This window comes from Andrena cerasifolii, chromosome 11 (genome assembly GCF_050908995.1).
Source record: "Andrena cerasifolii isolate SP2316 chromosome 11, iyAndCera1_principal, whole genome shotgun sequence".
Classification (NCBI taxonomy): domain Eukaryota; kingdom Metazoa; phylum Arthropoda; class Insecta; order Hymenoptera; family Andrenidae; genus Andrena; species Andrena cerasifolii.
Genome location: NC_135128.1, coordinates 6,527,904 through 6,539,461, shown reverse-complemented (window position 1 = coordinate 6,539,461; position 11,558 = coordinate 6,527,904).

The following is an 11,558-nucleotide window of genomic DNA, read 5'->3' as shown; positions in this document are numbered from 1 at the left end:
AGTGGTTGTTTGAAGATTATTTCTTGACTTGTGGCTGTTAAAATAGAGGAGCACAGTATCGAGTCACCACGAGGCCACGGAAGAGGCTTCAAAAGTTAGACGGCTAGTTGCTCTCTCCGCGGGGAGGCCTCAGGATGTCATTCGCCTCGAATAACTACGCGACAGATGTCGAGTCGTTAGCGGGCCATTATACGAGTGTCGTCACGCGTTCCAAAACTCCAATTTCCATGTATCCCTCAAGGAACCCACGAGCCTCCCGCGCCGACAATGGATGACGTCGTTTGCAAATATTCTTGTAAGGCCATTGTCGACGTCGCTGGTTCTAACGCGCAGGGGACAATCAAATCAAAGGAGGTCCATCCAGCGAAATCCGCCGCGGAACGAACCAACGTTTTGAGAGCCCCCTGGCCCTCGGGGTTTAATATTCCAGACGTATTTTGGAAATATTTTCCGCGCTGAGTCATCCACGAATAATACGGCATGATTCTTCAAACCCGCGGCGGAGCAAATTGCGACCCTCTTCCACTTCCACTTCTATCTCGCGTTTAAAAATTGATGTCTGGAGTTAAAAGTCAACGAAGGGCAATATGGGCGCACTGAAAACTTCGGAATGTTCGCAAAGGTTTGTTGAAATAGCGGAGACCTCCGTATATGGTGATAAAAAATGGTAAATAAATTTAAGAGTTCTTGTAGAAAACACTGCAAGTGCGAAAATTAAAAAAAAAAATATCGAAAAATGGTAATATTATAACATAGAATTTGATTTCTGGCACTTACAGCGTTTTCTACAAGGAGTCTGAAATTTCGAAGTGTCATAGTTAACGAGGATCCCATTTAACCTGTTATTTCTATAATATTATACCAGCTCATTTGCATTTTGATAAGAATTGTTTGACTTACAGTGAACCCCTAATATAATATAACTAAAAAACAAAATGTATTATTAATTACTACCATATTAATACTTGCATCTCCTGTATTCTAATCACTTTAACCCTACTACGGTCCTTGGGTCATTTGTGACCCACTCGTGGATTCACTTCTTCGAAAACTCTTCTAATTCTGAAAAAGCCACAAAACTTATTAATAATATGTGTGTTCCTCGCCCCTTGATGTCGTAAAGACCGTAGCAGAGTCGAAAACCATCAGAATCTGGTAATTCTACACCATCCATTTACAATAGAAGCTTCCCCGAAGAAGAAAGCCCTATTAATTTTAATAACCCGACCGCGGCTCTAATTGAAACTGAATTATCACAGATAGGGAATCAGTTTCGCGAGCGTGACGCTGCGAGACGTCGCGCGAAACCCGACAGAAAAGGAGTTGCAGCGCGAATCGGCGTTGATTTTGCATTAACTTCTGACCCCGTCGGGCCGCCGGTGCGGAAATGATCGATAATCATTACGGCCACGGCCAGGGAGTGCGCGCGTTGCCGGATATCGTGTCTACGTGGGCAGATACCCATCGGTGGGTCGATGCAGCCGTACTCGTATAGATCTGCCTCGATATTCTCGGTGAATCTTCGGCAACTTTGCCAGCCAGCGATCCACACCCGTTGCTGTGGGCGACTCGCATCGCGCGAATCACTTGATTACAACACACGATCAATTGCTCTATCGCACGGTCGTTATTTAATGCTCATTATTACCGCTGATCCGCCGCCGATCGTGGCTGGCCGTAACTTACAAGCGGATCGATATCCGGGCACCGATGGATCGCTGACAGGTGCTTGCTTAGAGGTAAATATTTATGGCCACGAACGGGGTAATGCGAGAGTTCATGGGATATTTGTGCCTGCTTGAAGCAGGTGAATCTTTCATAACAGTGATCAGGCCCCATCTCGTTTGCATACTCAGCTTCCAAGGATTTATGGATCTAAGGGGCACGGCTTTTAAGGGATCACTTCGGTCTCGTTGCATGCTACATACATTGTAAACGTAGCGATTTCTAGAGGGCACTGTTCTTTAGGGATCTTGGTTCTCAATCTTGCGGAGGGGTTGAGTTTTATCTGGTGATAGGTGGGGTAGATGCCCCTATTACGGTGCCTTTATATACGAAGAAGCCGTATAAAGAACTGACAGAAATAAATGAGGAAAGATTTTTTTTTAATTAAGTTAAATTATTAATGTATGCGTTAGAAACGAGAAGGTTGCATTTTTAAACAATTAAAGCATGGTAAAATGTTTTTCAAAAATGCAGATGAAGATCTCGATGGATTAACTGAAAAAAGTGAGGAACACGTACTTTGCAGAAGTGAATCAATTGATAATTATCATGGTCTGCATTTATGTAAAGTGTTAATTATATCAGAAAAGCTTCTAATTTTATGAAAAATAGCAAAACGAGTACTTTCGAATTTTTTAAAGTGAAGCCACTGAGTACTAAAGACAGAGTTTAATGATCAGTCGTATTAAGGTGCCTAGAAATTTATATTTGCATATTTTGTAATGAAAAGATCATAAAAACACCTCTTGTAGGGAAGAAATTTTTTTGAACAGTTCAAAGTTCAAAGACATAACCTAACCGGAGGAATTCTATTTAAAAAAGGCACCGTAATTGGGGGATACCGTGATTTGGATAAAAACATGTATCTTTCTTTCAATTAAAAAAAATATGAAAAATTGACAATTTTACCCCGAAAAAAATGCCTCAAAAGGGGGGAAAGTTAAAAAAAGTAATATAAATTTTCACCAAGCAAAGTTGAGGTAAGAGAAGTCAGTAATTAATTCACTCGTTAGCAAGTTGGCGTCAGAGCACCGTGGTAGGGACACATATACCCTAGGTGTGTTTTAACTTTTACTATCCCGTGAAAGTGGATCGGTTAAAGGGACCGTGAGATATGGTTTCCCTTTCTCTCGCTTTCATAAGGGATAGAATTTTATACGCGGTGAAGAGAAACTTTAAATGTGTTATCCCAGAAGGAATGTAAAGTGATTTTTTCACAGTACTTCCCAGTGCCTTGTCTTCGTCCCTCCTTCAGACAGGCATGGTGAGGACAACTTTCACGTGTCAGGAATGGTTGTACCCATTCTCAAGAAATTTTAATAGATTTGCATCGTGTCTTAGCCCAAGGGGAAATTACCGGTTTCGGTAAAACGGTCTTCAGCTCGCCATCACTTGATACATCGTAAATAGGGGGCACGGTGACGCAGGTGTTTGCTCGGAGGGCGAGAATTCTCCACGCGTGGTCGTGTGACTTTATTAACTGCTCTTTCATTGAATTATTGAATATCGATTGAATTTAATTCCTGGTTACGAACCTTGCCCGTAAAGAACACCTGATTCTGCGCATATTCGGGAGACAGTGCCACGTCCCTCAGAGTCTTTCCGAATGCTGAAAAAAACGAAACTTCAGAACCTCAGGCTTCGTCATTTTAACTCCATCGTCTAATTTAATCGTTACGCATGGGTCAGCAATAGGAAACAGCGACAAATCAACATTGCACTTTCATCGCAATTGAAACGCTACCAAGCTTGACAGCGCGGAGAATGCATAAATCGGTAAGCTCAAAACAAACCCGTAGAAACAGCACGAAACGCGAAATCCCGTCACGATATTAATTAACTCGTCGAGCAGTTTACAAACTGCAAATTGCTTCCGCGTGCAGCTTTAATTAATCAGCTGTAAAAGTAACATACTTTCACTCATGGACGCAAGAAACTTGCAAGATGTCGAGGAAGTGGTACAGCAGAGTTGGGGATACGCAGCAAGAGGGGTGCAGCTCCATATTTACCAACTTCGAGTAGATTAGAAAAAACTGTTTGTAAAATTACTGCTTTGAGTTGACATTAAAAAAAGAAAACTAATTTAAAATATATATTTTTACTCAGTAAGTAGTAGCTTCTGAGTTGATAAATTTTTATTTCTATGTTTGGCGAATTTTTCAAATCTGGAGCTACCCCAAACAAAAATATTGCACAAAACAGAAGTGGACGCAGGTTCAAAGTTTGCAATAAATAACTCATAAACTGTAACAAATGGAGTTGCACCCTCTTGGTGCAAGCTCTTCAATTCCATCCTTCGGATAATAGAAGCCCACTGATTCTCTCTAACACCATACTTTCGAATACGTTATCTTTTGTTTCACTGATCGGATTCAAAGAAACATTCGTATGTATTTTGTGCGAGGATACGAGTTCACATAAGTGGAACGCCGCAGGGGCCGGGTTCGGATAATAGGAGCTCAGCAAAATTTTCTGTGTCCCAGGTACTGTAGCAAAATTTGTTCGGATAAATGTTTTACTATAATGTAGGCATTTCGGCCTTGCACTGTTGTACCTTATCTCAAATACTCTATAAGCGACTACATCAAAAAGGTTGACGGGATAAGAGTCTCAGAGGTGCTGAGCAATTAGCCACTTTATTGGATGTTATGGTAATTTTTTAAGGTTTTTGGTACCCAAGAATATGTAAGAAGGCTTTTTTATAAGATATCCGCAATAAACTGTTTAAACAAAAAATTAAAAAAAAATCGGCCTTGGGTTAGGTCTGGGAATTGGTAACGTGACTGGCCAGTAGTACGCAGAGGACCCGGGGATCTTTGGTTCGAGTCCCATCGCCCGAGGTTGTTCTTTTTCGCCTAGGACAATTATTATTCGTAATGACACTCTCGTTAGATTTAAGCGCGGCGAAGGTAGCGGGAGAAGGAGTCAGCAAAGCGCCTACATCGCGCGATATCACGTTGATCGCCGCAGCAGCGTCCACGGTAATCCTCGTGGCGCCTTTCTGGACCCCTCGGGCCGCGAATTCCGCGGTGGACTTTCTCGTATCGGCGCGAAAGTCCAGCACGCTGCGCCCATTCCCGTAATTTTTCGCCTACAACGTGGGCAGGATGCGGTTTCCCGTGGATTCCCAGTCGGCTGCAATTACGCGCAGCCTGGCCAGTAAGCCGAGGCGGGGCGACCCCTGACCCCTGGCCAATGTCTGCTGCCACGGAGGCTGCTGGTAATCACGTATCCTACCGTGCCCTTCGCGTGCACCGGCGGAAGGGAAGAAAGGGACAGCCTGGGTCGCGCAGGGGCGAGGAAGAAGGGTGGAGATGGAAAGGGGGGAGAAGAGTGGCGTCGAGAGAACCGGCGTTCGGAGGGGGGCCAGCACGATGAAATTGAAAGGAGCGAGGGGAGCGTAGAGGTTACGAGAGCTGAAGGGAGAAGGAGGGCGTTCGCGAGGAGATACGAAGAATTTTGGGGAGGTGCGAGGAAGGAGAGATTTTGGGGAAGCTGGAGGAGCTGTTGAAGCGAGATGGCAGGGAGGATGGGGGTGAAGAAGGTGCAAGGGGAGGAAGAGGATATCAAGTTGGGTTGGGAGGAGAGGAGGTGGCGGATCGCATAGCGGGAAGGGTAAGAGAGATAAGTGTAATGAAGCTGTGGACAGTGAAAGAAAGGAGGTGCGGATGTGAGAGTGGAGGAAGGAGGGGGATGAATTTTTGAGGAAATTGGAGGTGCAGTTGAGGAGAAACAGAGAGATTCGTGGGTCGATCGGTGGGGGGAGAATGCGAGGGAAGGAGGAGGTCATGCACGTAGGAAGGGGATGAGGGGAACGTGCAATTTTCTTGCAAGCTCGAAAATAATCGGGCTCTGGGATTGATACTGCATTCCTCCGTGCTTATAACATATAAATCATGAGCACGAGTGTCTTATACGGGAGGGAAGTTTCACGAAGTCGATTGAATAACTTAATCTACGCGGCGCCACTGGGAATATTGCATGAGAGTGTTCGTTGCATGTAAATTGATTTCCTTCGGTATTTGTGTTTAACGGGAGAGGCCCGTGTTAGCGGCTTATTTTTTTATCAATCTTTAGGAATTTTTTGCAAAGATACCAGTGCGCTAATCCTTTCGCAACTTTAAGGGTGCTTTATTTAACATTATAACAAGTAAACAAAATTTTATAACAGCAAAATTATAATAAATACAGAAGAAATAGAGCAGTATCAAAAATAGGCTTTTTTCGAGATGCAAAACGGCGCCGGTTGTAGGGTCTCTGGTAGCTATGCGAAACAGACCAATAATTTTTTTTCAATTTATGTGCCAATTGTAAGAATATGAACCACAACAGTAGTTAAAATTAATAATTTGGTTAAACACTGTGGTTCATATTCTGAGGAATATTATAAACTAAAAGTGTCCAAAATTTGAAGTTGATTGGTGAAATAGTTTTTGAGTTACCCCCGGCGCCAATTTTGAAAACGTGGTTTCGAGAAAAGTTTAGGCATTAGAGTTATAGTATCGATACGGAGTTGAATTTCGGCTTATAACTTTGAGAATATATTTTTTAAACGCTTTAGAAGCGGTTTATGGAAAAAAATTTGTTTCTATTTTTCGTTCGATTTATACATGCCACGATTCTTTGAGAGCCGCATCCTCCGAATTAATTTGGCTAGTGTCTTTCTAATTACAAGTGCCCCTCCCAAATCACACCTCAAGACCAAAGTCACTCCATCAAAGGACTTAAAAAAAAAAAAAAGAATCCTCTTAGACTCCCTTACAAAAGAATTGCAAATTACACAAAGCTACAGATTATTTTATGGCACATTCGTTGCAACTTCGCCTTCCAACGATTACTCACGTCGCTCCCGAGGCTGCAGGCGATGAAAACCAGGGGGCCCACCGGAATGACCATCGACATTTACGTCGTCGCCCAGTAGGGGAGAAAGAAAAAGTAATCGTATGCGGTTACGCGCCTCCGCCACTCGCGATTCTCGCCTCTCCCATCGGGGTCGAGCGTAAATTTACGCTCGCGCGAGCTTAAGCGAGCGGTCCGCCGGAGTTAGGAGACTTCCTCATTGCCGTTTCGCGGTGCCCCGCGATGGGAATTCGTTATTGGCAACCGCGATCTTAAAACCGCGGCGAGCGCTTATCGACGACGGCCATCGTTTCCAAAGGGGCATTCGACGCGGACGTCTCGCGTCAAATAAATCCGACCCTCGGCTGGCGCTGAGTCGCTGCGACCGGTAGAAGTGCGCGCTAGGTCTCGGGGGATAATAAAAGTATATTGTATTGCGAAAAAATGATGGTGAAAAGCTGCCTCGGCGGGGACGACGCTGATTCTTCGTGCCCGTTCGTCTCAAGGCTTAAGTATCCCTCGGTTATGTCAGCTTCCAAGAGGATGTCTGTTCCCTGTGATGCACAAAGCTTCTGTGGACACGTGACAAGAGGGCACGACATATTTTTGAGCGGCACCGATCCACCGTGCCCCGAAATTATGAGCTTTTCGAGAGGTAGGAACGAACGGGTCCGCCTAAACGGGACAATAATGGTTATTTATGAAACAGGTGAATGGCGATTGGGACCCGGTGTCTTCCGGCGCGGAACATTGCTCAATTTGGCGGAAGGGGAATATAGAAACCATCACGAGGCATTGATCTCGAAAGAAAACTCGCGGGGCAATGGAAATTGCAAACTTATGGCCGGCGTGTTTTGACACTGCTACCTGGACACAGTCTTCGATACTCCAGACGCAGCTGTTTCGCTGTAACATTCTGCCTTCCGACAAAATATATCGGCTAACCAAAGCAGAGTATTATGTGTCCCAGTTGCTGGGACACGGGCTGGGTTCTGTGCATTTTTGATCATGTTAATAAAATAAAAAGTGACACAAATCTTCAGAATAAAAATTGATTTGTAGGATAAAATTTTCTTGATATTACATTATATATTTTGGTAAATGGTAAAATTATTAAGATTAAAATTTATATAATTAATCCAATTTTAATGTGTTTCAGTAGCATATTCGAGACTGCCATGAGAATTTTTATGGTGAAATTGACTTGGCGAACTTCTCAATATTTGGCAGTGATGAACCGATACATTCAGTGGTGGTTTGAGGAAAGTTTAAAAGAGATATTTTTGTGTGGCAACAGAATATTTAATCCTTGAACGCACAGTACCCACCAAAAAAAGTTTCCTGAAAAGTTTCCCAAAATTATTTATTACGTCACACTGGGCGCTAAAGGGTTAAAATTTATACATTTGTATGCATACAGATGATTTCAACTGGACTATAAGTCCGTGATAAACTATGAATTATAATTCCTTCTCGTGAAATAATGGTAATTTTAGCAGTGTTAACATTTTATACATTCTTCTAACGATTTTTATATGTTATAGTATCAAACGATGAGGAGATGACAGTGGTCCTTACTGACTACATAAAATAAGTAGCATTTGCATTAATTTAACGCTGATGAGTATCGGTTTCGTAACTAACAGACATATTGGATATTATTTATAATTTTATGTCAGATAGCTGACACGGGGCTGGCTATCCGATAGAGTACTTTAATTTTACTCGAACGATGCCGCACGAACTTTATTAGCTACCTCATAAGAGTGGAACGATCCGAATCTCCCTCTGAAGAATTTCGGGCGTAACGATGCGCCACTTCGTTAACGCGTTTCGATCAGAAATAAGACCCGGAGGAGGGGTTATCAGCGTTCGAAAATTATTCACCGGTGGCAGACAATGAATTACAAGGTGCGGTAATACCGGCGAGATCGATCTCGCGCCCTTTCCGGCGAAACCGATCGTTACTGGATCGAACTGGAACACGATCGACTTTCGCGGATCCAACGACAGCGTGTACCGCAATTAAATCCCGCTCCGTGATTATTATTATTATCGTAACATACCGCGAGACATTGTAAAATGTCGCGATTTCAAGCTGCTGGCGGCGGCTGTGCTCCTCCCGCTCGTAGGCCGTTAAAGATTTTTCAACCGACCATTTTCAATCGGAGCGCAATAAAATTTATTACGTCCGATGGCACCGAGACCCGTTGATTCACATTGGACTGGTTTGATTTATTCCGTTTAATACCCGTCGCCGGCTGGATATTCGGATGCCTGCTTATCGGCACCGAGATCCCGTACAATTTACCAGCGGAATTATCGTCGAAATTACAGTCAGCGGTTAATTTATTAAACGTGCAAGTACATACGAAAGTATTTCAATCATACAGGGCATTATATTGTGAATTATTCGGGAAATTACAGACTGGACGGGCCTTTTAAATGCACCCTCGAAAGAGAACACCGTTCCCGTATGACGATAATGATGATGATGATGATGGTGATCATGATTACGACGATGAGCGTACTTAATTGTACATAGTGCATAATTATGGTAATAACGGAGGTCGTATCGTGACCGTCGATAGGCGTCGTTCAGACTTTCCGTCGAGCATCGAATAGACGCCAATCTCGTGAATCATTCACCCAATCATTGCCGTAATTGTAATCAGCACGTGGTATTGCCTGGTTATGTCATTTCAGCTGAATCATCGAAATTGTGCAGCTTGTACCTTCGTTAGAGTTACAGCTTCTACCTATACAGGAGGTAGAAGATGCATTCTGTGTTCGTCATGTTCAGTGGGATATTTTTATGGTTAATTATTTATGTTTCTGATACATTCAATCGGAAGAATTGGGGTTCATTTGAGAATGATAGGAAGTGATAGAAAGTGTAAATATATCTGAAATGCCTCGGGAAGGGTGTAAAAGTGTCTCACGTGAGAAAGCTTAGGTGAGGTATTGTTAGAGAATGTGTAAGCAATATTTTTTAATTGAGTTAAGACCACAGATTCAATTGATTTTCTTGATTTACCTACCATGGGAGATGCTGAAGAGGAGAGACGTGTTTGAGGAAAGAAATGAAGAAATGACAGTGAAAATCTTTGTGAAAATGGTAATTTCTTCATTTCGAACCGAATTTCATGTCCTACATATGTACAATCTCTTCGCAAGCACAATAATTCGACCGCCTTAACTCACAACGCATAAAAACTTCAATACAATGACCATACCTGACCAGAGTTGGGTATTAACTAAATAAAAAATTATTTAAATAACGGATAAACTAAAAGTTACCGCATCTTTAGATTCTTTAAGGAATAAAGTTAATTTTTTCATTCGACAAGAATTTATTCGACGAGTAAAGTTAATTTGCTTATTTGTTCAGGGTCGAATTAATTTTTCAACTTTAACTTCAACTTTAACTTTATTCAAAGTCTTAATCTTCTGCCGCGCGTTCGACATAACGCAGACCAAACCCGTGGCAACTATATTCGATATTTTTAACTTTCATTTCTTATTCGAAAGTTTATTAAAATAAAAAATTCGCCCATCTGTGGATCAGACCCAAAACTAACGTGTCCTCCGTAAAATATCAATTTGCCTGCGACAAAAATTTAATTCCTACACTATCTCACTATCTCATCCACTATTATTTCAAGTATCAATTAATAAATCCTCCACACTTTCGCGAGGCATCGAAATTGAAAAAATGGAACACCGTCTCGCCGATTTCCAATCTCAGGCTACGTTTCCCTGTCTCGGGTTACTCGCAAGCTGCCACCGCGACGTACGCGTACGAACCAAGCATTACAGTTGTTCGTGTCTGATTTTCCTCGCGGTATCCTCAAGTTGCGCTGGCCTGGGAGGCGAGGTCAGCCGTGCAATAATGCCTGGCGGCGCAACAACAGCCGTATCATCTCGCGCTCCCATTACACCATTATAAATCACGGCTCCTCTCATTTTCGTGATTCGAGGCTGGGCCTGGCTCGACGTACTTCACGTGTAGGGTCAGCGGGTCAGCCTGGCCAGGTGAAGCGTTCGGTAATACGAAGTACAACCGGCCGAACCGTCTTCGTTCGATTCGTTCCAGGCGCTGGCGCGCATCAGAATCGCGAGGTACCCGCGAGCCGCGTAACGCAGCCTCGCGTATTGTAAATCGTGGTCGCCGAAGACAGATCGGGGATGCGAGTAATCACGAAGAGGCAGCACGCGAAGCGGTGTCGAAGTCGGTCGGCTGGATTTACCGTCGATTCGTACAGACCGCAGATATTGCATTCCCATTTGTACTGCGAGTAATGAAGATTGTGGGTATGGAGGTTAATAGACGTAAATGTTCGATGAGAGTGGATATTGCATACTGATCGTTGGGGATACTTTAACTCGTTGCGGGTTGGGGTTTTGGGGTGCACGCGAAGCTCGCTGTTTGTCCAGAATCGGGTGGTTTAATTTAGGTTCGTGTGGAATGGTGGTCAGAAGCGTAGAAGCATTTGATTGAGTGGTTTCTTTTTGGGGATTTTGGGTGAGATGTTGGGGGAAAGTTAGCTGGTAGGTGAGTATGGTAGCTGTGTGAAAAGGGATTTTAGAGTATGGAGATGATTGATTAATATTGCTCAGTGTTATTTACTCCTGTTTTATGCAAAATGTTTCGGTGGGGAAAGGGTTTAAGAGGGTATTCAACCCAAAAAATCGATTTTTCTTTTGATTTTCTAATAGTTTAGGGTTTCGAAAATATGTCCATAAAATATTAAGGTGAAATTCGAAAAACTCCCAGAGGTATAGGGGCTTAAAGCCGCAGCATGGCCGGCAGTCGTTCCCTCGACCCAACATGATTTTTTTGAAGCTGAGAAAGGTTTCCTCTACGGTCCTGGTATAGCAGATTAGGGGTAAGTTACAGAAATTAGTCGTTATCTACCGTAACTTCAGTCGTATAGGTCGTAACTGCATGAAAACCTTTAAACGCGTTTTTCTCGAAACAATTTTTTTAAATC